This window comes from Argiope bruennichi, chromosome 10, assembly GCF_947563725.1.
Source record: "Argiope bruennichi chromosome 10, qqArgBrue1.1, whole genome shotgun sequence".
In the NCBI taxonomy this organism is placed as follows: Eukaryota; Metazoa; Arthropoda; class Arachnida; order Araneae; family Araneidae; genus Argiope; species Argiope bruennichi.
The window spans coordinates 9111088-9116554 of NC_079160.1; positions in this window are offsets into that span (position 1 = coordinate 9111088).

Below are 5467 nucleotides of genomic sequence, written 5' to 3' on the forward strand. Positions count from 1 at the left end.
ATCCCACTACAATAACCCAGCTTTCTGATTGGTCCCCCAGGTACAATAGATTATCCGGCTCCGGCCCCACTTCAAGACCAAAAGTGCTCCTACTTCACCCTCTCCTACTCCCTTGACCGTCTGCTTTGCTATTGGCTGAGACATCTCACCCTCTCTCCCTCACCTGCCATGCGACTTTTCATCAGTCGATATTGCTTCATTTCTCCTTCAACCATCACTGGAGACGTCACAGTCTATGGAAACTTATGTCAAGCTAGGCCATCTCTATTTGCTATGTTGGAGGTAGCCCACATCGGGCGGGTACTCCACAAATCTGTGCTATTTCAAGGGCAGAAAGATCCAAAATCATAGAAATACTAAGAGATAAAAAAGAAGAATTTATTTTATCAGAAAATCAAGACGAAAGACCCTTAAAAGTTATCCTAAAAGGACTCCCAATTAACGCAGATAAAGACGAAATCAAAAAAGAATTAGAAGAAAGAAATTACGAAATCATCAGAATATCCCAACTTAGAAATTATAAGATGCAATCACTATATCCAATTTTCCTACTGGAAGTTAAGAAAACTAGAAGTGCCATCAACATATACAATGAAAAATCTCTCCACCACCTAAAAATCAAGATAGAAAGCTACCAACGAAAATCAACTGCAACAATGTGTTACAACTGTGCAGGTTTTTACCACTCCGCTAGAAATTGCAGACTAACTCCCAAGTGCATCAAATGCGGTGGAAATCACGCAACAAGAAACTGCAACATCACCGAAAAAATCAAAGGTCCAGTGTGCGTAAATTGCAATGAAACTGGACACACAGCTGCCTGGAAAGGATGTTCCAAATATCCTAAACTGACAACCATCAATGGAAGATCCTCCTACGCAGAAATGACTAAGAAAAATCATAGAAAACAAGATCCTCATCCCGTTCCCCCACCACGAAAACTGAATATGGAGCCCACTTTGACAGCAGCTGAAGAATTCCCTTCCCTCCTAGAAACCCTCCAACTACTAAAAGAACTTAGAGAAGTATTGAAAGAATTCCCCAAATTAATAGAAGCAGCCAAGCTCGCAAAGAAAACTGAAAATAAAGATGAAAAAAAGATGATAATCCTTAACGCTCTGATCGGCTAAGTCCCAACAAAAGTAAAGTTAATCCTCTGCAATAACCCAGCATTCTGATTGGTCACCTATCTACAATAGTTTACCCCGCACCGAGCTCCGAAAAACCACTGCATCACCCACTCCTACTCCCCTGACAACCTGCTTTCCTATTGGCCGAGACATCTCACCCACTCTCCCTCACCTGCAAAGACCAAATTTCGTTTGAAGTTCCAAGGCAGTTTTTCTCCTTCCACCGTAGAGTCAAGACCCATCACAGTTATCATGGCAATATACTAATAGTCATGTTTTCCACCAGTAATGTCATTAAGGGGATAGTCCTATTCCAAGGACGGGTGCCCCGATAAGCTACCATCGAGATCGAGGGAGTGGTGGTGAATTGAGTAGTCGGAAGTGACAGAGAAGAGTGGTCGTGGACCAGCGGAGTCGTCGTAGTCGGAACCGGCGGTAAAGAAGTGGTCTTCCAGAGCTAAGCGGAGCAGCGACGGAGTGAAGCTAGTACTGAACTAAGCTGTGTGCTACTGTCTGCAGTAGAGTCTGTTGTATGCTGCACGTCTCAGCTGAAGATAATCGTCTTCTGTGCTGTATACAGTTGTCGTCTTTGTGCTGTCCTGTGTGTCTTCGTGTAAATAAACGTCGTTGTTTCATTTTCTACTGCCGCCTGCTGATTGAGTGTTCTCCATACCATATAACTCCCACTATCCAAACGAACCCCGGAAATTTCGTAACAATATATAAGAAATTAGAAAAGAAAAAAAAATATCGCCAAATTAGAATAGACAGAACATATCAGAAACTACAAATACTTTTTTTAAATAACAAAAATGTCCTTTTTTCAAGCAAAAAAAAAAAAAAAAAAAGCATTCATTCTTAGACACCTAAATTCAAATATATTTTTTTTAGCGAGAATTAGCTTGTAATGAACATTTAATATTGTGATCCTGTGATACTAGCCAGTTCGTCAAGAGTAGTGCTCTCTAAATTTTTCAATTAAATATTAATGCTCCTTGATCTCTTCTTCAGCATAATGTTTTTAAGTTTCAAATTTTGATAGTAATATAACTCATATTATAGAAGCCTTATGATATTTTGTTCATGGTTACTATATATCTCTCTAATTTGTTGTTGACTGTCATAAGATTTCAATTTAAGTTTGAAATGGAAGAGATAAAAATTCAAAAACATTAAGTAAAGAAAATCGCATCCTTCAGCAATGCAATCTTATGTATGCCACAGAATATTTTTTAAATAATTTATGCAATATTTCAAAGAATTATTCAATAAAAATCTTCTTTACCTTCAAATAGATTTAAATCTGATAGTATTTTATTTTATTTTAATCAATAAATGTATTGCTGAAAATATTTACAAAGTCTAAATTTTATACAGTCCTTCGATTCTATAAATTATATTCAGTAAAATTATCTTGACAATCTAACATTTCAACCTTCTGCGATCAAGCCTGACTATAAAGATTTGAATAATATTATTTCAGGGCAATCAACAGTTTCCTTATTTTAGTCGATCAGTCTTGGGGCAGTCAAGGACTGATTGACATATTTTCTTTAAGCCTTTTGATAAAAAGATCTAAAATTGGTCTTTTTTACAGAATAGGAACATTCAAATTTTCATAATTCAATCAAGTTTTAATTACAAAAGAGTAGATCTTTCTTTATTCAAAATATTAGCGTCTCGGGAATATTTTATTAAATATGACTCACAAAACAGAGGATTTCTATAAAAATTTCAAATATGTAATTCAACAAACATTTACCTAATCAAACCACATAAAATATAATTAATCATTTCATTCATACCATTGTTTTATTAGATATATATTACAATTAAGAAAGTTTTAGAATTTAGTTGTTGAGCCATGTTTAGAGTGTATATATTAAGTCCTGTATATATTAAATTACATATGCTTTTAAAAAAACTAAATTACTTAATTAATAATATAGCTATTTTAAGACATTTCAAAAAACTTTTTTCTTGCATTCATCTTTTTTAAAAAGATAATATCACATTTCATATTTATTACATTTCACATGAGCATGTGCCGATCCTTACATTTTGCAGTAAGAGTAAACTTAATCTTTCAATTTGAGTTTTTGTCAATGTGATTGCAATGCACTTAATGAAAGGCAATTTTTCATTTGCATTCATAATGTGTTCATGCAGGTTAATTTTATTTTCATTTTTTGCAAAATGTATTGTTGGATAAATATGTTTAAAATAATTTTTGCAATTGATGCAATTTGTGAAATTATGGGCAATTAATTTGTGTATTAATCTTTGAGCCCATACTTTATCAAAAGCTTTGGCAATGTCAAGGAACATAATATGGATCAACAGCCGAGGATACTAAATATATTGAAATATATTTTTGTATATTTTGTATCCAATAAAGATGTTATATTTCACTATTACAGGATCTAATAAAGGTAATTACTTTTATTTTGTTGAAAAATTGTGCACACTGTGGATGAATAATAATTTCAAAAGTGTGGAGTACAATTATATTTTTTAGAAAATTAGCCAGTTTTCTTTCTATTTAATCTGTTATCATTTTACAAGAATAAAAATTTTACTTCATCCTATTCAATATTTCTGATTTTCAGTTGCATATTTACAAATTACACTGAGTTTTTTTTTCTCTCCCATCAACAGATTAAATAGAAAGAAAAGCTTCTTTCACTAAGTAGGAGAAGCTGAAAAATTAAATAAAAGAAGCACCTTTCAAATAAATTTCTTCTAAAGTGAGAATTAAAAATTCAGATGAATCCAAGTTAATAAATCTCCTTTAATAACAATCGATTACGCCGAATCCTCTAATATTTATCAGGCCCCTTTAGAACGTGGGTAGTCATTGTGGTTTTCAAGTTTATAAGTTAATTAATAAACTATTATATTTCTGGCATCTTTCACCTGAGAAAAGTAAATATTTTTGATAATTTATTTTTAGAAAAATATATTCAAAATTAATTTCTGGATTTTATTTTGCCAGTATTCTTTATACATGTATATAACAACAAATGAGTATTGAAAATAAACATATTAATAATTATTCATTAGTATCATCAAAATGTGATTATATTAAGTATGTCTTCCCAATATATCAGCAAAATTAGTAAAGTTATGGGAATTAAGTTAAAAATTCATAATATTAAAATTTTGATCAGCTAAAAGCAATATCTAAGATAAAGATTCAAATAATGAAACTAAAAATGCAAAAGATGAAATAGTTTGAAGTGTATATTGATGCATATAAAAAAAAGAAAAATGAACTGAATGTATTTATATGTAATCAAACTAAAAAGTTGGTATATTGATTTAATAAAATGATACAAAAAGAAATGATTTAGCAATTTTTTTCTTTAGACTTAAATAATTTTAATTAAAACAACGATTAATAAGATAATTTAAATATTTGAACTAAATGTAACAAAAATAAATAAAAACATATTTTTACTGTGAACATAAAATAATTATGCATCTTTTTAAAAACAGCAAAAGTAGTATCAACTATACAAATCATTTATGCACACAAAATAAATCATATAATAAATATAAATTGATTTCTCATCAAATATGATAAATAAAGGCCAGAACATAGTATTTGTGTATTAAGCTCACATCATTGACAGCAAGTATAATCATAGTAATCTGATTAAAATAAAATCAGGTCAATGGTAGCAATAAACATAACATCTAAGGCATTTTTATTGGCTATAAATCGATGGCATGCGATTCATATGTAAGTATTCAAAAATTAATTACAGCAACATTTGTTCATTAAAAATAATATTCAAATAAATATTTACCATTCTTCATGCTTAATAAAAAATATGCATACTAAAAGGGGGTTGTAGGAATAAAACAGAATTGAAAACTAAAAAAATGTAAAAATACATTATTGTATAACAACTGATTCCTGGCTTAAAAACATCTTAGATATAATGATTGTCAAATAAGTGATCGATTCTTCGCATTATCATTCTTTTTCCCTCACTTAATTAGAGCGTCACAAATTATTATACTGTAAAAGCTGATATTAAAATTAACAAAAAGCACATAATTAAAAAATTAAATTAGTAAATTCGATTATCACCTGTAAATATAACAAAGCCAATGTAAAACACCCCGCTTTAAATATAACGAAATTAACGTACAAGTAAATTTAAGAACTTCAAAATCGAAAATTCTCTATACTGTTAATCGTCGCATAGCTCTTTAACGGGTTGCGATTTCGATCCCACAAAAGATCGAATGCCTCCGAGACCGAATTAAGTTGGATCCTCAGCTCTATGAGTTAAACTCGTTCACTCAGATGATCCGTTCGTTTTATC